Genomic DNA, 24453 nt, shown 5'->3' with positions numbered 1-24453 from the left:
GACATGGGCTGGTTAGTATTCTTACTGCCTAAGCTCTGGGTGTCATACAGCTAGTATACCGAAATGGACTTTGGAAATGACCAAGTCTTCATCAGCACAGAGTGGAGTACTGACTTTCTCTGAGTTATCTCTCTCTTAAAATTAAAACAAAAAATCAACAATTTGAAAAGCTAAATACTGACTCTTAAATTAGGGAAATTAGCATACCATATAAGACCTACCAATCATATATAACCTGTAATTTGTAAATAGGCTTTGTTCAGCTACAGTGCTTTGAAAAATTTAACCAGTAGTGAAGAGTTAAAAAACAAAATTCGAATTTTCATTTTATCTAGAAAAACTATCATTGAGAGCAGTAGCCAGGGCAGGGCATCTGTTCTTCAGCACAGTACCTACTACAAAGGCACCAGACTGTTTGTGTACTCTGCAGCCCAGACCCTGCAGTGCAGAGTGCTGAGCCACTCAAAGGATGACCTGGAAGTGCACCAGAGCCCTTGGAGATTCCTGCTTTTCAAACTCGGTACACTCTGGCAGCCTTGCTGTGTAATGTAGTGAATGATATTATAGACTTTTAGTGACTGTGATTGTTAATCTTTTCTGTCAACTTCACTTGATTTAGAATTACCATGGAAACAAGCCTTTGAGTGTGTCTATGAGGGTATTTCCAGAAAGGTTCTACTTACAAGGGAAGACTTATCCCTGAATGTGGACAGCTTCTGTTCATGGCTGTAGGATGAATGATCCATCCTGCTGTGCTGCCCACTTTGCAGCATGAGGGGAACCAGATAATTAGATCATACCTACAGACTTTAAGGAAGAAAGCCAGTCACTGGCCAAAAGCTTTGAGTCCTTTAAAGTCATTTTAATTTGTTTATGATTTTTCACAAAGATTGTAGGCGAGGAGAGAAGCTGAGACTGCATCACTGACCCATTCTGGAGATACCAGCAGGTTTCCTCCTCGAAAAGACTATGGTCTCACGGTCTCCTGCCTACAGCTGAGCTACTGCAGGGAAGATTATAACTTTGTCAGGCAGGGTCAGTAGGCAAGCATCCACTTGAGAAATTATTAAGTTTACACATATAGTCACAAATGAATTACACCTACAATGAAATGTCCTTCACCAAATTGGATATTCTAGTGTTTCTAATTATTTCTAACTAAAAGTGTTTCCTCAATTAGCCAACAAGTTGCTACTAAATCAAGTGCCTGAAATAAGTAATCTACATAATTTAAGGGCTTTCTCCTGTCTAGGTCCCAAACAACTACTAAAAGCACATGTCGGGGTAAAAGTATCCCTAGAATGAGTCATCAGTACTGGTTTATACTATAACCAGCTGAACTTTAAATAGAACCTTTTTATTTTAAAGTGAGCTTAGCACAACCATTTCTAAACAGTATTTTTTGTCTTAATACTGTGCACAATGAGAGGCAGTATGTAATGTTCACTTTGTTAAAAAGAAAATCCTGATTGTTAGAACGGCTGCAGTCAACCCAGCTGTATTGTTTCAAATAAGCAGATGGCACAAAGGCTAATAAAGCGTTCAGTGAAAGAGCACAATAGGGCTAGCAGCTGCTGCAAGCACAGGACACCTCCATGAATCTGGAAACAGCTCTGGCAATCCTGATCCATGTCCCACATTTATAAAGGCTGTTGCTGAAGGAGTACTTGGGCCTAGTTCTCTCTCCTCAGAAGTAAAAAATAAGGTTTATCAGAAACTCTCACTAAGGGTGAGAAGGGTTAACTCTTAGCTAGCTCACAGAATCCATGTTCCTGCCTATGTTACGAATAATGAAGTGCTAAAAAATGTCCATCACCACGTGTTAACTGAGAGCTTTGGGGTGTTACAGAAACAGTTCTCAGCTATGTGTCCTTCAACAAATCATCAACAACTACTAGACAAGAACAGAAAGGTGATTTCTGCCCTTGAGGAACTTATCCTGGGACAGGAAATAAAAAGTGACAAACAACTGGGTGTGGTAGCTCATATCTGTAAAACTCAGCACTTTGGGAACCAAGCCAGGATTGGATTGAGTTCCAGGCCAGCCTGGGCTACACAGTGAAAACTTTCTCAACAAAACCAAACCAAAACAGAAACAAATCATACCAACAAACATGGTCCCTGTCCTTTGATCCTCCAGCTGTCACTAACTTATAGATGGGTAAGATGACTGGACTGAGTTTACCAAGCCCTTTGTCTCCTACAAGGGTACTTTCACAAGGATAGATACTTTTATGGCTGACGAAAGATCCCTTTAGTCAAAGGGAGAAAGTGTTAGAATTGTAAAATGTCCCCTAACAAGCAAGCTGTCTGTTGAAATGGCAGGTGAGCATGGAACACAGCCTGTGCTGTTCTTGTGCACTTATTTCCTGACAAGGTTGGATAACACACTAGACTATTTTTAAAAATTACATGCTAGGATTTCAATCTCACTAGTGATTCAACTTAACTTCACAAAAGAAGGAAGCTCACAGCAGTCTTTCTGTCTTTGTTAAGCTTCTGCTATTCCTGTCAGTCAGTAAGTGCCTGAATTTGATGCAAATATAAGCAGCCTTGAAATGACTTACTCCTGTCTCCAGACTTCATTCTCTTTCTTAATAAGATGTACCACAACAGACCTCACTATACATTTATTTGAGTGAAGACCTAGTATGGTCCCAGAACTCTTCAGTAATGAGACCTTTCCATAAGGAAGTCATTTTTCTAACATCAGCATGGAGAAAGTTTAAGGTTCCCGCTGGCCCCACCAGCCAAGTGCTTGCACAGGGAAAAACCCAAGCCTTGAGCTATCTCAGAGCTTCATCTGCTCTAACTGCCTCGAGCTACGGCTCAGCTCCCAGGTGCACTGAACCACATCTATCAAAATATTTACCCCTAAAATAGCTTTGTAATAAGAGCGGAATGTCCTTTTTGATGATTTCCTTTGAAAAATACATATGTATTTAACTGGCAACTCCAAACTTTCAGAGAGGGTAGACCTCATGAATCTACTTAATGAAAGCCTCCCTTCACACTGGCTACAGTTGCTCTGCTATAGAGATTTACAAGTATAGAGCTTAACATGGCTTACATTTCCACATTTGTTTGTTCTGACTCTAGTTCCATCTTGACCTCCATGTGATGATAAGAAGAGTGTGAGCCTTTAACAGAAATGACACACTAATGCTACACGCTGCCAGTGAAAGCTACAAGATCTCTTGGCAGTTTTTGGACAGGCTCAGGTGCATTTCAGCATCTGGGACTGACATGTGTATTACAGATGGAAAAAGCAAAATAACACCCAAAGAAAGAGAAAAGCGGTCCTCCGAAATGAAGCAAAAGCATACCAAAATCTACCCACCTTCCCACTCAGCACAGTGCTGAGGAAATACTTCTACCATACTGTCAAGGCATAATCAGTTCCTAAAACAATGGCTCAGCGTTTGAGTCACCCAGAGCGTGAAGGGCAAGTGAAAGGTCAGTTCCGGCATGCTCCACAAAAGCAAACAAGGAGCAGTAGGAGCTTGAGCCAGCACCATCCAGGCCTTGGCTGGGCATGGCAACCACAGGTCTCAGCTTCAGGCTTCCTCAACCCATGTGTTCTGTCCCCAGGCTTCTGCAGACTCCCCCAACTTCCTCTCCTCCAGAGGAACCAGGAGAGAGTGGGGAAGAGGAGGGCCAGGAAGATTGCTCAGAACCAGCCCCTCCACACCCCTGGAGCACCCAAAGACAGTGCAGTGCCTCCAGAACAAGTGGTACTGGTTCCCAGAAGCTTCGGGAATTCCCTTATTAGTACTTACTAAAACACCTTTCTTTTTCCTGCCACAGTCATTTCACTATAATCAATTAAAATCTACGCACATGGTGGATCCTGACAACTAATTTTTAAGATCCCAAGTATGCTTATCTTTTAGATTCTCTGTCACTGACATTATATTTAACATCAAAAGTTATACTAAAAATTCAATTAAGATAATTTTCTAGCCAAAAAATGTTCAAAGAATTTTTGCATTTTTTTTTGTCTTGGAATTACTTGGTGGCTGGTTATTCATTTAATTTAGAGTCTGCAGAGATTTCTTAGTAATCACATGTGAGTTAAGCATTTAAAGAAGATAACAAAATCTTTGTTTATATGCAAACACATGAATGTATTTATCTGCAAGCACACATTTAAACCTATGCTTGCTTTTGAGGTCTTTTCAAAGCAGCTTCTCAGTCACCATATTCCTCATGTCTAAGGACTACCAGTGTTTGACTGGAAGAGACAGACGGGCCACTGGAGAAGAGGAGGGCCTCTGCAGGGACAACAGAAAGATGCCAAGTGAAGACTGAATGAAAGCCTAGTGGATAAGGAAGTTACCAGAACCCATGTCCCAGAGCCTCAAACTCAGCAGGCAGCAACAGGTCACTGCGCAACAATCCCTATGTATGTCTAACAAGGGCCACATAAAAGAAGAAACACTTCCATCCACCTGAAGAATTCATAACCTGTTTGAGGTTGTAAGAGCTAGGACTGGCATATGGAGTGTGAGACAAAAAATGAAAACTGTCAAAGACCCCAAATACCGGAATGCCTCACGTAAGCAGTGGTGAGGAGTTATAACAGGATATGATGCACCTTCCACAGGAGCCACTCCCAACGTCATTTCTGTAGATAGATGCCCACGAGTGAACAGTGCCATGGAAGGCTAAGGGCATCCTAAGGCTTTTCAGAAGTGATGGCATTGAGCAGGTTTGTGAAAGACAGCAAGTTCTTCCCCTTACAAGCAGAGTGACTTCTACGAGTTTTCTCTGCATGTATATAACAGGATAATAGCAACTAACTTCACTAGGTTTCTAGGGATGAGAAGAAAATAGACAGTGATGAATATACACAGTGAAAACTTAAAAAAGGAAATGCACACATGTGTACAGAACAGTAGCAGGGTCCAATCTACTCTCCTTCATCTTTCGGCTTCTTCTCTGTTCACGGACTTTCCACCGTGTTAGACACTGTACAGGCACTGTGTACATCATCAGGGAAAATACTTGAAAAGTCTTTGGGTGTTCTTATCTAAGTGATATTCTGTAGCCAGAGACAGGAGACGAGTGGAGTGAGCAGAAGATTCAGTATTACTGAAAGTATAGCAAGAAGTAGGTCCTGAAAACAACCAGTCCTTCCCTCTGCAGGAGCAAGGGAGAAGGGGACTTGACGTCAGAGGGACTCATGGAAGGCTGCCAGGGGACAGGAAATGGGCTCAACAACAGTACGGCAGAAGGGAAGATGTGACCGAGTTCAGTTCTGCTCAGTGGATAAGGGCTTCCTGGAAGACTATAATGAAGCCATGCCTGGCAATAGTGGCTTACAGGGTTGAGAGATGGACAGATTAAGTGATGTTTATCTGAGCAGCCAGTCTCTAGAAAGCTGAATGTGGAAGAGCCTATGTCTCAGTTAGAGAACTGGAGCACTGGAGCAGGACAAAAGACAGAGGCTAGCTAGACTGATGACACAGTGGGAGGTGAGGTGATCAAAGGAGCACAGAGTGCTGGTGACCACTGTTCCAATATATAAATGTTCCAAGTATGCAGTGTAGGTTGGGCTGAATCACCAAGACAGAAGTCAATAAATAACACCTCCTTTCTTCTCTCCTTTCCTGAGAGGACTGGAGGTCCATGCATTGAACATTTTGGAGGCCCAGGAAAGGAATGCAAAGCTGGGAGAGCTAGGAGGGTGAACATCTACTGTGGTAGAGCTTGGACAGTAAAATGGGCAGTAGAAATGAACAGGATTCGGGGGATCACGAGGTAGTGAGGTGAGGCTAGCCCACAGATTTGCTTGGCTGTAATCTGATCATAGTCTATGGATGACTCGGGAAGCAGGGAGTAGTATCTCTTTCCTGGAGTTCACAGCCCACCAAGCAACAGTGTTTTAACCTTTAACTGTAATGGATGGTGATAATCGAGGCCAGGAATCCAGTACAGGACAGCTGTGGCATGACTAGGAAACAGTGGCTAATATAAGGGAAAGCGAGAGAAACTTCACAGAAGCTACAGTGAAGGCTGTATCAAAGGCTGTATCTCCCACTCTAGGGAGAGAGAGTGTGGGAGGAGATGTATGTGGGTGTGAGGAGTCTGCGGATCCTTGACACCAGTTATGATGCTGAAAGCGTCCAGAATATAAACAGTGATGGAGAAGATGGCAGAAAAATGAGCCAGGTGCTGAAGCTACCTACGATAAATTACTACTGTTTTTATCTTCCACAGCAAGAACAGGGACAAGTAAGTTCTTAACAGAATTCTGCTAATGGTTAGTGAAACCGAAGATATACTCATCCTAAACAGAAACCAATAGTCTTAATCTCAGAACTGGAAAGGCTCTGTTTTTATGCAAGAAAAATTTTCCTCAACTGTAAATTGGCAGGCAACTAGAAGTTAAATGAGAGAAAAAAAAAAACTTCATAAAAAACTTGGAAAGTTTTTAAAAGCTAGTAGTGTGTGTGTGTGTGTGTGTGTGTGTGTGTGTGTGTGTGTGTGTGTGTATCACTGAGCTGAGCTGTCAGGGATTAAAATAAAATTCAAGGAACATTTACTGAGGTTAAAGTTTTATTTATTTTTATTTTTATTATTTTTAATGTGTAGGTGAGAGGCCAGGGATGTTGGATTCCCTTGGAGCTGGAGTCACTGGCAATTGTGGCCTGTCCAACCTGTGTGCTGGGAACTCAACTCAGGTCACTGGAAAACAGCAAGTGTCCTTAAACTGGGATCAACCTTTCTAGCCTCATGTGCTGAATTAGAAAAAAAAAAAAGTTATAGTAATATCTGGAATATCCTCCTCTTTCCATTTCATTTTCTTGAGTTTTGATTTGAAATCTTGAATGCTTGACACTTTATTTTTTGTGCCCTTCTTCACTTCTGCAAGTGAAGCAACAAAGGACAGGAAAGGCAAAAATTCTGAGGGCCTCTGTCTCAAGATGAAGTCCTCTAAGGACGACATCATTATCTGCATGAATCACCTGTACGCAGAAAGAGGAAGGAGCAGAGCCTGTGTTCCCAGGAGCACAGCAAGGGCATCGAGGTGAGTGAGTCTCAGCAAAGCTAGACAGTGACCAGCTCCAGGTCCCATGGGGAGACATAGATTGTTAAGAAAGTAACACACATGATCTGGGGACTGTAACACCCACAATACATGATACTGTAACCCAATATCATGAGATGGAAGTGGAAACATAGGAAGGACACAAGCTGGTGTCACTCTGCAATCTTATCCAGGCACAGGGCACCATAAGCTTCTTGAACCACACTGTTCATCTCTCAGGAAACTCTGCTACATTGAAACTCAGAGGATGAACCAATGAATCATATCACACTGTAGTATATAAATAGAGGATTAAATTAAAAAGTTATGACTTCAAATAATGGCCACAACCCAAAAGTTGGAAAGGTAGTTTTAAAATACACTTTCTAATTCTTTTGAAATAAAATCATATTTAGGACGCTGTAGGAAGACAGTTCAAACAAAAGCTAATTTTGTTTAATGAACTAACCAGGAAGGCATTGTGAAAAGTATTGGGCAACCAAATGCTCAGCTAATTACTGTGAGATCAAATAACTGTTGCCATAGTTACTGCACACTGTTTTCCATAATAACTTTTATCACTTCAATAAATCTTTGTGACGCAACAAATATAAAAAGTTTACTGTAACATGACCATAATGTTTTGGAAGGCACATACTGACAGCTGACCTACTGAAATCACTTCCCATATTTGTCCATGAATAAGGGGTAGGACCCATACCTTAATGGCTCAAGACTGAAATCCTCACTAGCTTCTGTAACAGGCTGTAATACTTTAACAGTTGAATTTACCAGGGCCTGTCATACAACAGAAAAGTCAATGGCCATTTCAGCATGATTACACTTTGCTCTGAAGCTATGAAGCAGAGAATTGTCAAACTCCATGCAGGGTAGCTGTGATATACTGAGATCTAACCCTTCCTGGGATGCTGGAGGCTTGAGTTCCCGCCTAGTGTCACCCAGATCCTTCTTGGCAGGAATTTCAGCCAAGATTTTACTCTAAAGTCAATTTTCTGTCAACTCCTCTGCACAGCCTTATTATATGCACTTGCATATACACAAACAAATACATATACATGCAGACACATTTATGGCAATTTCCATGACTGCTAAGGTTGCTGCATGAAGTGTTAAAGTCACATCAGAATGTCAAAGGTGACGATGGTAAATGACTAGCTGGTCTATGAGTTGAAATGATGTCACAGCCTTCACTGAAAACGAGCACTCTTTCCTTAAATATATATACTAGGATGAAGACCTGTTTGTACTTCTGTCCCTTCCCTACCATTTTCAGGGCTTAGTTAGCCTTCTGCTCCCTTTCACTCTTCTGGAATCTTGCTCACCTACTTCAAGATTGCTGAGATTTATAAACAAGTGAAATGGAAAAGGTGGTATCATAAGCTAAGACTGGTGATAAAGTTCTAGTTTGAGTTTGATTAGATAAAGAAAACTACAGATTTAAAAGCAGACTGTTGATGTAAAGGCTGTATTGCCTGGGGCGAGTAGCTCAGTATCTCTGGGGTTTTCCCAACTTAAAAAAAAGAACAAGAATCCCCACCTACTAACTCCCAGGGATGTTATGCAGATCAATTACTTTGAGATCTTTGAAGATACAAAGTTCTAGGGATAGTAATCATTTATCAAGATGAAACACAAAACATACATATGATTATAGAGCTATTAAAGAACAGGCTCGAAAGCCAATATCAAAAGAGTATCTATCTAACTGTAATAAATGCAAGTACATGCTGCAGAACCCTGAGGTGGGGTCCTAGGTCGTTACTAGTGAAACCTGATTCATACCTATGCAGTACTGTTCCAAAGGTCTCAGAGATGAACAGTGAGGGTTCCTGTTAATGACTTAATCAACCTTTGATTACTCCTCTGTTGCAATTCTTCATCTTAGAGAGCCCAAGGCTGGCACCAGCCACAGGTACCCCCAATGCCTAGGTATTTAGGCTAAAAACTTATCCATGACCCTAACTTATCCTTGACCTTGACCCTTCCATTCAACTTGTTACCCAACTCCTAAGCAGCTTTCAAGTTCAGTTTCTTCTTTCAAGTTCCATTCTTCTTCTCTATGTCCAGATGGATAATAAGCACTTTCATTTAGAGCTTCCTTCCTTTTCTGCTTCTAGTTACCTCTCCCCCAAAACTCTTCTTCATCCTCCCAGATCATGAAAATGCCAACCATGACTTGTTTCTGTTCAGTACAATTCAACTAGGCTGGAAACATGGCTCAGTGGTTAAGTGTGTTTGGATCCCCAAACCTATATAAAAGCCAGGTGTCTACCGTAGCTCTAGCACTGTGGAGGGCTAAGACAGAAAACCAGGGCCTGCTGGCCACCAGCCTAGCTCCAGGTTCAGTGAATAAGGCTCAAAGGAATAAGGCAGAGAATGAAAAAGGATATCTGCCACCCTTCCCTGACCCTCATATGTGAACACACACACACACACACACACACACACACACACACACACACACAGAGGTTGAGGGAGGAGGGAGGGATGGAAGAAAGGAGGAAGGGAGGAAGGGAGGGAGTAAGGGAAGGAAGGAGGGAAAATATGAGATACTGACATAGGCTACTTTCTTCAGGATAAAATTCAGATTCCTTAGTGAGCCCTATAAGGACTCTGTTAATTCACCTGCCTATATTGCATACTGACTGCCTCAACTTCATATTTTTTCTGAGTGCATGTGCGTGCGTGCGTGCGTGCGTGCGTGCGTGCGTGCGTGCGTGCGTGTGTGTGTGTGTGAAGAAGCCATAGGTGAGTCCCAGGTATTGGTTCCTCCATGCTGTACCATCTACCTTGTTTTTAGAGACAGGATTTTTTTTTTACTGGCCTGTAGCTCACGGATTAGGCAAAGGCTGGCTGGCAGCTGAGTCACCACATTCAGTTTTTTTATGCTGATGGGACTCAGTTCTTCACAGTAGGATTTAATCCCCTCAGCTTGTACACGCCCCCTTTATTGTTTGTAAACACTTCTCTCCCTCTAGTCATCCTTTCCTCTCCACATCTCCCTTTACTTGCAGCCAGTGCATCCACCAAGCTGTGCTGAGATATGTGTAACTTAGGGAACCATGGGGCAGCAACAGTGATAGCTTGGCATAAAGAATGTCTGTACACAGTAAACACTGGATGAATGAATGAATGAATGAATGAATGAATGAATGAATGAATGAGTGAGTGAACCCTTCCAGAAGATAAGGCAACATGTTACCCTAACTTACTCTTGTTATACTGTCAGCCTGGAGAGGGCTCTTGGGCTTTCTTATGCTTTAACTACAGATGACAATGACAGCTTTAGATATCTTGTTATTGAGATTCAAGTGATCTGGGCTGCTCTTTGTTAGTGACTCAAGTAGACTCATGTCACTCGTTCACCTTATAAGCTTTTGAATTCTATCGGATTTCAGGAACTCTTGTTAGGGAGCAAGTGCTGAAAGCAGGAGAGACATGATGATCTTGCAGGGAGCTGGGATCTCTGCATGTTCCCATCTGTCAGAACCACTGCTGTAAAAAACATCCCTGCACTCAAGCTATGAAGGCCCAGGAAGTTGCACGGAACTCATGCAGAGAGAAATAAGTTCTTCACACTTGGAGCTATCTCCTCAGCTCGCACCTCTGAATGCAGAAGGGTATTATTTGTTTGTGCCACAGATGAAGCAAAAAAAGAGGAAAGATACAGTAAATTATACTTCTTTGTTCTAGGATGCTACTAAACACACAAAACCAATCAGCTATACATGACTCAATTCCTTGAAGTCTAGTGAATGCTCATCCTTTGTGAGCAATGACAATGATATAGCTATGCAAAAGAAGTGTGTGTTCTGTAGAAACAGGAAGAAAAAAAAGAGAGAACTATAAAGCATAAACATACATTAAAAAGAAGTGAAGATCCCTCTTTCAATCTCAACCAATCAAAAAGAAAGTCTTTTAATCAAGTTGACAAAACATGAGACCATTAAATGTTTACTGAGTGTCCAGAAAAAAAGTACCCTTTATCACACAAGGTAAAGAACCTCCTTTTATTTTAGCTTCCTCCAGGTGGACCTGCGTTGTTATTTTCTGAGTCCAAGCCCACTCCTGGGATTGTCCATAAGTTCTGATCTTCAGGCACTGGATCTACAGGATCTTGGTGACACTGCTGTCCACGCAATCTTTCTGAAACTGCTTCCACTTGTGCCTCCAGCACTAGTCTAGGCTCTGGCGCCTTCTCTACCACAGACTGCTCTTATGATCTTGTTTCTCTTGCCAGTCAACGGCAGTGTGCACATCCAGCCTTTCTGTTCCCTCTGCATCTCCAACCATCTAAGTAGTACTTTCACTGTGTATACACCACTGCTTCAAAGAGAACACACCTTTCCCTCTAGTTTCCAAACTGTTTCCTATATTTTTGTTAATGGATTCACCATTTCCTAGGCCACTCTTGATGGAGCACATTAGTCCACTTTCACTCTTCTATTAGCAGACTAATGGGAGCTAATGCTAATTTCTTTGCCATTTATCTTACAGCAGAGGAAATGACATTCTTTTTCTTCCTAATCTCACTAACCAAGTGTTGGCTAGCACAAAAAAGTATGCACACAGCCAACTGGCCTTCTGGCCTGTTTTCTTCTCTGCATTAAACTTTTTTGCAAAACCACTCATCCACCCCAACTCAGGTCTTCTATAGTTCGCTGTGACCCGTAAGACAAGCACCAACTCCTGTCCTGTACTCAGCTCAGCTCCTCAGTAGTGTGACCCAGAGCCCTAGGGTCCATCCTCCCAGTTCCTCTAAGAACTCCATAAAAATAAAAGTCCTAGTCTCAGTACAGTAAAATAGGGAAAATGCATGCTTTCGAACAGGACCCCTTCTATGTCTGATTCTCAAACCAAATGTGCAGTGCCCATAGCTGTGAGTCAGCTTTTATCCTGTGCTGTTCTCAGGGATGCTGACACTCTTCACATCTCTCTTTTCTTCACGAGAGACATTGCAGCATTCCAACATAACGTTCCTTTGCCTTCAATTTCATTTACCTATACTAAGATTTAATTGTGAAGGAAAACAATTTATTCCCATTCTTACCTTCTAGTTCTAATCTCAGACTTCCAGTATTTGCCCAGCAGGAATACTAGACCTCAAATTCCCAGGCAAATGTAAGGAAAATGATCACCTGAACAGTTGTCTGTTCCTTCTAACATACTGCAGAACTAACCAATACACACTTAAAAAAAAAAAAAAGACTGTAACAGGAGATCAGCATCTCCACAGACTCAGATGTATTTCCTCTATACAAATAACGATATTAATGGGTTTGACTACTTTTATTATTCAAGAAAACCTCACACCAGTAATCCCAAATCACAATATTCAAGAGGCTAAAACAAGAGGATTATATCAAATTCAAGGCCAGCCTGGCCAACAACGTGTAAGATTCTCTCTCAAGGACCCCTCTCCTAAAAACAAACAACGAACCAAACAAATACCTTATTAAAAGAATGGTCTTAGAAATTTCTACCTTATAGTTTCAAAGTTTATGTTAGTTTTTGTTTTTGAACTAGGGATCCTCTATTCCCAGGGAGTTGAGATTCCAAGCATGCACTGTTCTCACCTGACTTTATAAAATACACCCCTGAATTCAGTTGCCCTTCTGCCCTACAAAATCTTAGTGATTAAGAGATCACACCTCCCTCCCCTTCCAAAGCTCATTCAGAGTGGGCTCTTTTCTGTTTGGTTTTGGTGGTTGGCTTTGATGTAGACTAGGCTGGGCTCACACTCAAAATCCTCCCCACTCACGGTCTCTTAAGTGCTGGTCACAGGCACACACCACCACAGCAGACTTCCTAACTCAGGCCACAAAATCTCCTTCTGCTCAAAGCGGATGTCTTGTAATGTGCCCTTGGCAGAAACACTCACAAATCACAAATCAAAAGATGTGAAAGTGCAGAGGGCACATGATTTAAATTCACAGAAAAAAATTCATAAAGGTCAAAGGAGTGAAGATATTTTTAAATAATGGGGCTGAAAAGCCTAAGAGAATTTAAACAATCAAGACAATCAGGCATTGTTAATAAAATGATGAGAAGGCCATGTGATCTGAAGTCAAATGCAGGCTCTGCTACTTCAGGCCATATGACTGGGCCACTCAGAGTCTCCTAGGCAGTGTGGCACCAGGGTGACCTGAGGGAAGTACTGGCCTCAGAAGCAAAAATCAAAGAGTATGCAAAACAAAGTAAAATAACCTGAACTAATCAGGCTGAACAATGATTTAATGCAATAACCTAAAAATCAATGTAAAGTATCTATGATGAATAATAACATTTGAAATAAATTTCAGGTTCTGACTATGTACTTTGCCTCACCTTAATTCAGACACTGTCAGGTCCTGTCAGAATTGAAATTTTCAATGCACACAATATTGTTTGCCTTGATTACTGAGCTTTTGGCACAGCTTTTGGCCCTTAAATTCTGCACCTGAAGGGAGTGCCTCACCCTAATTCCAACTCTGCTCTGAGTCTGAGATTTCTCATTTCTACAAACAGTAACAATGAAAACAAAACCAAAAAAAAATTCCATGTCCTCAGGGCAGCTGGAAAGATTAACTGGCGAATCTGCATGTGTCAAGCAAGACACTGGCAGAAGCAACCCCAGTTTTAACTGGCAATATTCTCTTATAGCTGAGAGGAAAGAGTTAAGGTCAAACAATGCCCTGACAATGCTCTGGAACATAACTAGCATACTGCCCTACTTTTCTCTACTATCCTGTGCTCATTTTCACACGACCCTCTGGGAATCTGAAATGGTTTTGCAGCAGCTTCTTGAGCAGCCTGCTCTGTGCTGGACCCCGTTCTCACACGGTGGACCCCACAACAGCGCTACAAGCTATCTCAGCACAATCTCTCTAACCCACTCTTTTGGGGATTATCTTTTGACAGGAAGAGGAAAGGAATAAAAAACAAACAAAAAGAAATGCTTAGGTGAAAAAAAAAAAAAAGAAGCCCACTATTGTGACAAGTCGCTGTGGACTTCGACTCAGACATTTTGGGAGCGAGCTCTTCTGTTGCTTTTAGGGCTGGCTCTGGGGGGGGTCTGCAGAGTTCTGACCCTGGCCTCCATCCCAGCAATGATTCTATCTGTGTGTTAATCTGAGAGTCAGGCAAGCACTAGATACCTCTGGCAGCAGAGCACAAACAAAGCTATCAGTGAGCTACTACTGATGCTTTTACTCAGTCAAGCCATGTGTGAGTGGTGCTCCATGCACTGAAGAGAACTGGTATTTGAAAGGGATGATTATTGTTGGTTTGTGGGTTTTTTTGTTTGTTTCGTTTTGTTTTTTGCTTTCTCCATTGAGACAGGGTCTCTCTGTGTAGCACTTGCTGTCCTGGAACTCATAGGGATCTGCCTGCCTCTGCCTCCCTGATGCTGAGGTTAAAGGTGTGGACCACCATGCTGGCCAGTTTGAGGATTTTTTTTTTTTTTTTGAGGGAAGGTCTTACTGCAAAGCCCTGGCTGGCTTCAAACTCATGATTTTCCTAACTGGGACTCCTGAGTGCTGGGATTATGCTGTGATCCATCACTCTCAGCTGTGACAGGGATTCTTGAGTTTTTACATGATGGAGTTTTAATGTTAGGAAAGAACACTTAAAAAAAAAAAAAACAAATTGTGTGTGTGCGTGTGTGCGTATGTGTGTGAAAACCAGAGGACAACTTCAGGTTATCACCCCCAGGAACACAACCCTCCTCCCTAGGAGCAAGGTCTCTCATTGGCCTGCAGTTCACAATTAGGCACAGCTGGCTGGCCAATGAGCCCTGGATCTTCCTGTCTCTGCTTTTCCAGTGCTGGGATTACGTGAACATGCCACCATGTCTGCTGGTTTTTTTTGTTTTTTTGTTTTGTTTTTTTGGTTTGGTTTGGTTTTTCTGAGACAGGGTTTCTCTGTGTAAGCCTGGCTGTCCTGGAACTCAGAAATCCACCTGCCTCTGACTCCCAAGTGCTGGGACTAAAGGTGTGCGCCACCACTGCCTGACATCTGCTGGGTCTTTTATGTGGGTTCTGGGAATCAAATTTCTGAATAAGCTATTTCTCTATACAAATCACATTTCCTACCTGATTATAAAATATCAGCACAGCAGACATGAGAGCTAATAAAATAGGAAACTGGAAGCAACGTCTTATTACCATAGTCCAGCAGGTACCCTGGTGTCTATCAGAAGACTTTTAGAAACATTTAAGGGGCAAATGAACAGCTGTAATCCCTGCAAAACTATAATTAAGTTCGGAGTTTATATTTGGTCACCCTGAATTTTCATATACAGTCTATGTTTCTTGAGGTCAGAGGCCGACTCACATTTTACCCATTCTTTGCCCCTTCATCTGAGCACTTTATACCTAACACAGCTGCTGACGTAATGGAGTGGATGGACTGGATTATCTTCCTATGTGAGTCTTACTTGCTGCAGCTATCATTCCTCACTAACTCATTCTGAAATCCCCACCCCATGGGCAGGAAGTGGCAGTTATACATTTAAATGTAAATAGGCACCCGCCCTTTACATTTTTCACAGAGGCAATGAAATGACCCAAACTCTGGTCAGTTACAAGATTACTGGTTGTCTCTATATAAGCAAGGCCCAATGCTTTCCAAAGCTCTTTCAAAATGACTATTTCATCTGATACTTACATCAACGCTGTGAAGTAAACAGAGTGAGCAACAGCATTTCAGAGAGGAGGGGACCGATACTGAACATGTCTCCCCTCAGGCCACATAGCCAGTCAGCGAGGTCTGGGGAAAACTGACTCCTAGTGTAACACTTCCCTCGTTACAGCAGATTGTGGAGCCGAAAGAGCTAGTTCCAAGTTCACAAGTGCCTGGCACAGAACTGGCACACAGCACGCTCTGACTATCTATTTACTGTTGTTACCTAGTACCTAGAGCAATACTTGGCAGAGTGAACAACGAAATGATGGGTAATACAAACGGGTGAATGAGTGAGTGACAAGACAAAGGCCAGGCATGACTCACATGCTTTAGCTATACAGACAGGAGCTTTCAGAAAACTGGACAAAATTGGCTTTGTGAGCTCGTCAATGTTTCTACACTGTTTCTGTACTTCCTTATCTGGTTACCTTCAAAACTACAGTAGGTGTTTTCTCCTGACCTAGTTTCAAAGTTAACCTTTAAATCTCTCAGTTATGAAATCTTAAGGATTAAATATTAGTTCTATTGAAAACATATAATAGTTCAGACAAGGAAAAACAAAAACAAAAAACAATCCCTAAGTGTAAATACATTATTTAAATTTCTAGGATTCAAGATACCAATGAAAGGGTTAATAAGTATACTAATCTCCAGGGAGAGCATTTAGTTGCCAATATTGAAAGGTTAGTCAAGCTGGAATGTACCTAAGTAGTAAAGTGCTTGCCCAGCATGTGCAAAGCCCTAGGTTCAATCCCCAGCACCACCCAAAAAACCTGGAGTATAGTAACAGTTGCACACAGAAACAGAAAACAGTAAGAAAAACCTACTCAGATGCTTCCATAAACAGCAGTCTTTATGATACTGACTCTGGATAAGATTTGAGTGTGTGACTGTAGCTCCCTGAGAAAACCTGAGAGCTTTAGTATTTCTAACCTGAATTGACCACACTCCTGTTTCTTGTCCCAGATGAACAAAGATGGGGTTTGCTGGCACAAGCTTGCTGTACACTGTAGCCACACAAGAGTGACTGTCAATGTTGGATGATGAGCTCTGGACCTGACACACAAAAATTAGTGCTATGTTAGTGACTACGGAGTACCTGGTCAGCCTTTCTCCCCTCCCTCACTGAAGTGTAAACATTATTTCAAAGCCACTGGACAATCTTCTCTGTATGCTTCAATCAACACATCTGGCAATGTCTAATGCAGTCATGTTCTGCCTGGAAACACATGGGCAGCAGGAGATTCCTGGAACTAAACTGTGACAGAATAACAAAAGGACTGGCTAGATTCAAGCTTTCATATGAGAAGATGGCCAGGCCTAAAGTTCAACATGCAACAAGCAAAGAAAGGCCCAGAACTAGAAAAGTGCAGTTACGTTTAACCTGTGAACCAAAGCCTGCCCTACAGTGCAGTCACCTTCAGCTAGCTGCTGTCTTGGTGTGTGCTATGACTTCATCTTTATCATCTGGGTCCATTTTGAAAAACACACTGTCACAAAGGGCTAACACTGGTGACTGAGGTACCAGCCTCTCCCAGGTTCAGTCACTAAGGGCCACTCCCTCCTGCTTACACTGATTCACCACAGGGACATCATCCAGATTCCTTGACCTAAAACCCAACCTGAGGGGAGCAGCAGATGTACTCCAACTCTGGCTTTGACACTGACTCTGGCCTCTAAGATATCAACAAACCCACTTGAAACATTTAAGTATTTTAAAGAAACACGTATTGAGTAATGTTTATGGATAATAGTATCTAGCACTGAATGAAGACACATTATATACAATATAGTGATTCTTAAAGAACTGACAGGTGCTGTAGTAACTTCATAATTATACAGGGACTTCTAGCCTTAAGGACAGGATGGATAAACTCTTCCTATCTCATAAATTCAGAAGCAAAGCCCCAGTTAGTTGTCATAAAGCATTTCCTAGTTCACAGTACAGGATCTCAGAGGTTATTCGGCATATCTATTTTCTGAGCTGCTGAAATGTGCCAGGGATAGCCTGGGCTAAAAACCCATAGTGAGCTAACCTCAAAGTCAGTAGACACTGAGCTCCAAATTGCAGCCTAGCATATCTGAAGAAAACTGGAACCAGAAGATCTCATCTCTACTTGTATCTTATCCATTTACACTGTGTGTGACCCTAAATCCCCAGACTCACACACTGCACTTCCTGGTCTATAAATGGGGTACCACCATCTGGCCTGACTTTCTTTCAGAGGTTCTAGAAGCATCAACTTACAGGGCATAAAACACATATAAATGTGAGCTACTCCTTTCAGGATTATTACTGTTACATGTGTGGGAGCTGCAGGAAAAGGAGGCCAGCAAGACAGGGTGCAGCTGCTCCAGAGTTGTTTGGGGAGACCCAACTAAGCATTCTTGAACATGTGGACAGTCCCGGTCCACCAGCAGATCCCTGACTGGTATGGGACTATTCTTTGAGAAGTTCCATGAACAGGCCAGAAATAAACTGGGGACCAATGCTCACTCAGTACACTATAGTGTGTTATGCCTAAGAAATTTCAGGCTGTCTCCTCCAGTCACACCTTCTCTACATGAAACTTCACCCCTTCCTGCCCCTCCCTTCCTCCTTCCTCTTCATTTGTTTTTCTGTGGTTTCTCTCATCCTTGACTACCTTCTTGAATTCTCTTCTCTTGTCTGTCAGGATCTTCATGGCATTGCTTTCTTTAAAATAGAAACATGTTTTATGTGAATGGGCATTCTGCTGCACGTGTGCCATGTGTTCCACTTGTATGCTGGTGACTGCAGAGACAGAGAACAGCACCGGGTCTCCCAGAATGGAGTTATGGATGGCCGTGATCCACCATGTGAATGCTTGGAATTGAACCTGGCTCAGCTGGAAGAATAGCCAGTGCTCTTGGCCAGTGAGCCCTCTTTCTAGCTCTTATGTTGCTTTTTAAAACAAATACAATTAGTTATCTTCCAGTTTCATTATGCACACACTGTCTTAAACAAAACTCTGTTCTTATACAAGCTCTGCTCTGTTACTTCTGAGGACGACCCATTTTCTCCACAGTGAGGCCAGGAGGGAAAGAACTGGGGCATGTTGCTTGAACAAGAGCACTTAGCTCAGCATACTACTCAGGCAGGTGCTGGTACAAAACTGGACCTCCAATATCAACAAGGTCTTCTGGGTAACCTACTGATCCTTCTTGCCTATTATGAGCAAGTACTCATTTCTACTTCCTTAAAGGACTATTTTTTTTATTTACTTGTTTATGTTTTTTGTTTTGTTTTGTTTTTGAGAAAGGGTTTCTCTGTGTAGTCCTGGATGTCCTGGAACTCACTCTGTAGACCAGGCTGGCCTCGAACTCAGAAATCCGCCTGCCTCTGCTTCCCAAGTGCTGGGATTGAAGGGATGCGCCACCACTACCTGGCTAAAGGACTATTTTTAAAGGCACCTCTTTCTTCAACACAACTACAAAGTCCTGCTTTACTCTTTTCTCTCAGTGGACAATTTGTGTCCTGTTTCATAGACAACAATTCAATAACCATGATCTTCAATTTCCTGTCATGTTCTAAAACTGTTTCTATCTATACCCATCCTTAATATAGCCTCCAAGCCTCCAAGGGGCCCCTGACTCTCTGCCCTTCTGCTTTCAGTGTGAGGTTCCTTCATTCCTCTTTTCATTTTAATAATTGTTTCTTTCAATCGCTTCTTCTTGAATGGCATAAGCTCCTTGAGTCATCTAAGTAGTTACCTGTTTCCCATCTCTCTCCTCCCCCTCTCATGGCATGTATTCTCTAGTTTCTCTGTCAGCCCTTGGTTTTATCATCGGTGTCTCAGCTCCTCCTTTGCCTAGCACCAGAGGCCTTCTACCTGTCCTCACTGGTCCAGGAGACTAGTCCCCACTCCCAACCCAGTCTCCCGGAACTTCCTTCTGCTGCATCTCTTTGGTAGGCTTCTTACCCTTGACTCATCTTCTCAAGGTCAGGGTGGCTGCAGCGTTCCATCCCCGTATCTCTTCTTTTCACTGATTATGAGCTTATTTGCTAAGGATATCAACTAGCACCTCTGTGACTTTGACCACCAAATCGATTTGCAGCATAAGTCTCCTGTAACTTGTGACTTACATTTCTAACTGGCTTGCTGACATTACCAGAGAGATGCCACAGATTTCAGTCCAGCATGGTACAGCTGAGCATGTTAGCCCCACCCTTTATTTACACTCCTTACATTCCCCTTTCTCCATTTTTAGTGGCAGCAGAATCTGGCGGAGAGTCTTCCTTTATCATTCCTGCTTACAATCAGTTACCAGGGACTAACTTACCAAAGCAAAACAAACAAGAACCTCTCTAATGAAACAACAACAAACCCCATTAGATATTTTTGTAATCTACTTTTACTTCTCTATCTTCACTGTTGTCTTAGTCCAGACCCTTGTCTTTGCCTGGACAACTTAAGGGAGAACTGTCAGAACCATCCTAATGCTTCCAGTTTGTATGTGTGCTTTTCTTGAGACCACATACCAGTCTGGAACTTGTAACAATCTTGCTAGCCATAGTCTCCCAAGTGCTGGGATTATAGGTGTATGCCACCAAGCCCAGAGTATATCTAATTTTAACTCCCTCAAATCTACCTTCCTTATTGCTGACAGAACATCTGTCTAAAACACACACTGTATCATGTTGCTCTGCTGCTTACACAACAAAACAGCAAAACCTCAAACTGTCTACAACACTGCCTTCACTTGGCCGATAAGGCCTCCTTGATTCAACCTTTGTCTGGCTGCATCTTCGTTAGTCCAAGGATATTGGGATGTTCCTAACTGCTTTGCCTGGCACCTGTTTTGTGTCTCACTATGGCCGAGCACACCATCTTTTCTGCTGAGTAGACTCCACCTTTTTTTCCCACCCAACTAGCCATTCCATTGTCATCTTCCTCAGTAATGAAGAAAGGAAGCGTGGCAGCTGGGTGCCAGGAATGAGGACTCCATGAAACAGGAGCAGAAGCTGACAGTTTCTTCAAGTCTGGGCCCAGCAATGTTCCATGTCGTCACTTCTGTCATGTTCTACTGGTGTAGTCACAGAGCCCGGAGCCAAGATGGGGTGGCAGATTCTTACCTTTTAACCAAACACGAGTCTAAGAATTTCGGACAGGGAGAGGGCTTGTTTTTAAAAGCCCCACATGTTCTTCCTTGAGGCTGTGAGCTCTTCTAGGACTCAGCTGACATGGCATGGGTCTGATGCATGAATGGATTCATTACCAAACTGAACTGCCCCCAGAGAGCTTCCCGGCATTAATCAGCATCAATGGAGCTTATTCTAGCCACATCAATTAGTAATAGGCACAAGACGCAAAGGAAATCAGCCTTTAAAATCTTACGGGACACCTTACAAATGGGAAGAATCCACAAGCTAATTAAATGATAATCTTTTTTACCAAGGCCAGCTGAGGTGCATAGATGAACAAATGTAGCAAAGAAACTGGTGAAGGTGGTTGTTAGCATATACAGATGGCAGTGGTTCAGGGTTTGCTACATATAGGAAATACACTATTTACTGCTGACCTTCCTTCAGCCAGTCACAACTAACTAAACTTCTCCCGCCTATCAGAAAAGGGGCGGTAGAATCCTTGGTAGAGTAATTTCTCTACCGCTGCGAATTTGCAATTCAACATGATTATCACCTTAAGGCCTGGTAAAAAAGAGGACTTAAACCCCTGTGTTTAGATTTATAGTCGAATGCTTACTCAGCCATTTTACCTATGTTGGTAAATCGTTGATTATTTTCAACCAACCACAAAGATATCGGTATCCTGTATCTACTATTTGGTGCTTGAGCAGGAATAGTAGGGACAACACTAAGCATTCTAATTCGAGCTGAACTAGAACAGCCAGGTGCTCTTCTCGGAGATGACCAGATTTATAATGTTGTTACAGCCCATGCATTTGTTATAATTTTCTTTATAGTAATAACAATAATAATTGGAGGCTTTGGGAACTGACTTGTACCATTAATAATTGGAGCCCCTGACATAGCATTCCCATGAATAAATAATGTAAGTTTCTGACTTCTTCCTCCATCATTTCTTTTCCTAGCTTCATCAATGGTAGAAGCGGGAGCAGGAACAGGATGAACGGTATATCTACCCCTAGCTGGAAACTTAGCCCACACTGGAGCATCAGTAGACCCAACAATTTCCTCTTTACACCTGGCTGGGGTATCATCTATTTTAAGAGCTATTAACTTTATTACTACTATTATTAATATAAAACATCTAGCTATATATAACTCAATATCAAACAACATTAATTGTTTGATCTGTACTAATTACAGCTGTGCTTCTTCTACTATCACTTCCAGTATTAGCTGCAGGAATTTCAATACTACTAACAGACCGTGATCTTAACACAACTTTCTTTGACCCCACAGGAGGTGGAGAGCCTATTCTTTACCAACATCTATTCTGATTTTTCGGACACCCAGAAGTCTATATTCTTATTCTCCCAGGAGTTGGTATTATTTCACATGTAGTTACTTATTACTCTGCAAAAAAGAACCATTTGGATATATAGGAATGGTATGAGCCATAATATCTATTGGCTTCCTAGGTTTTATTGTATGAGCTCATCATATATTCACAGTAGGTTTAGACATAGACACACGAGCTTACTTCACGTCTGCCACTAAAATTATTGCAATTCCTACAGGAGTTAAAGTATTTAGCTGACTAGCAACACTACATGGCAGTAATATTAAATGATCACCAGCTAAACTATGAGCCCTAGGATTCATTTTCCTATTTACAGCCGATGGACTAAACATAATTGTTCTATCAAAGTCCTCCCTTGATATTGTACTTCACGACAAGACATGTAGTAGCTCACCTCCACTACGTTTTATCTACAGGAGCAGTATTTGCTATTAGCTGGCTTTGTTCACTGATTCCCATTATTTTCAGGTTATACCCTAGATGACACATGAGCAAAAGCCAACTTTGCTATCATATTTGTAGGAGTAAATATAACATTCTTCCCTCAACATTTCCTAGGTCTTTCAGGAAAACCTTTCAGGAATTTCAGAATCTGAAATTTATGTTTTTAGTTTCTTTTCTGTCAAGGGGGGACACGACTCACATGTACAAACTGGGTCCCATTTACAGCCATCACTGTGATTCAGTTACATGATGAGGAGTCGTGCTTTAGGGAAATGTTCTGCAGCATACTGATGATTTAAATACTGTGCACGGATATCATACAGCCATTGCACTTACTCTGAAGGGATACATAAGACATTGTTTTCAGACATCGAGGAAAACAGAGTTGCCAGCAGCAGAGGCATCAGTGTGTGTAAATATTAATGTCAAAGTAAAAGTAACCAGATATCCAGATATCCAGAAGGATCAAATGACCAGATCAACTGTAAGAGGAAAGAGCTTTCTGGTTTTATGGAGACAGAACTTGAACATGTAGCCCAGGCTGGCCTTAAGCTCTGGGTCCTCCTGCTTCTGCCCCTAAAGGGCATGCCTGAATGCTTAGATAATGGTGAGTTCTGGGTGATGCCTGGCCATTGCCATGAGAAACACACATCAAGGCAGAAAACATTTACTTTCTTCTAGGCTTTCTGAGGAGGTTCTCAGATACCAGACAATCACAGAGGTTGTGACAACTCTGACTCTAAGAACAAAACTCAACAATAACTGCCAATTAAATGGGTACAGGGAACATTTTACCAAGACAAAGCAAAATCAGTTGCCCCAAAGAAAAGTTTCTTCTTTTTCTTGGTCTCTTCTTGGATGGTAGTACAGGTAGGAAATGGAATTAACAGTTATCTTACAAACCAGACTGCCTATATGATCTGACACTTTCTAGAGGAAAGGTACACTACTAATTCAGTGATTCCACAACAGAGTTAAGTCATAGGAGCTTGCACACCAAGGAGTAGTTTTATCTACAGTTCCTGACCTGCATTTCCCAAGCTACTGTTTGTTGCCCATCATCTAACTGAGCAATTTACAAAATCCCCTGACTAGATTAAAGTTACAAGTAGAAAGTGAAGAAACAAAGCCTCTCAGTCTATTTGAGAGATACTGCAGGAATTTCCCAAACCCTATCCATAAAGATTGTATCATTTTTGCTAAGAGCAAAAAGAAGAAGAAAAGAAGAAAGAAAGAAAGAAAGAAAGAAAGAAAGAAAGAAAGAAAGAAAGAAAGAAAGAAAGAGGGAGGGAGGGAGGGAGGGAGGGAGGGAGGGAGGGAGGGAGGGAGGACGAACAAAGGAACAAGCCCTCCATAAAGCCCTCCCCTATGGAGCAGTCCTTCACTGTGGATCCAGTGTGTGCACAGCTTTGTTTGAGTATGTGCAGTTCAGAATCCACTTCTACTTATTAATGTAAATTCTCCATAACATAATGACAGTTTAGTATCTTTCAAGATCAGGCAACATGCCGCCTAAACAAACAAAAGTGACTACCTACTGTACTTACCTACTGTATCTGTTTGTGAAAACTATATTAAAGAGAAATGTAGGCCAGGTACCACGGCCAATCTGGGCTACCGAGCAAGTACTAGGCCAGGTACACAGCCAGAACTACTTTCTAAAAACAAAACAAAATATAACACAACAACAACACATAAATGGTAGTAACATGGGGGAGGGGAGAGTTCTCTCCTATCTGAAATATCCATACAGAATAGGCGTAACTTATCTGCAAATCACAACCTTAAGGACTTTATAACTATATACATTATCTCATTTAATCT

General features: G+C 42.0%; 1 protein-coding gene across 2 annotated transcripts in view; it reads right to left on the bottom strand.

Annotated features, from left to right (window-relative positions):
* The window catches only part of Nsmce2 (NSE2 (MMS21) homolog, SMC5-SMC6 complex SUMO ligase), a 225658-nt gene that overhangs the window by 75234 nt on the left and 125971 nt on the right, over nt 1-24453 (bottom strand). The gene's annotated exons all lie outside the window — the stretch shown is intronic.

Source organism: Grammomys surdaster, unplaced genomic scaffold, assembly GCF_004785775.1.
Source record: "Grammomys surdaster isolate TR1022 unplaced genomic scaffold, NIH_TR_1.0 125974, whole genome shotgun sequence".
Taxonomy (NCBI): domain Eukaryota; kingdom Metazoa; phylum Chordata; class Mammalia; order Rodentia; family Muridae; genus Grammomys; species Grammomys surdaster.
The sequence above is the reverse complement of the archived record's forward strand: the minus strand, read 5'-3'. Positions and strand labels throughout refer to the sequence as shown.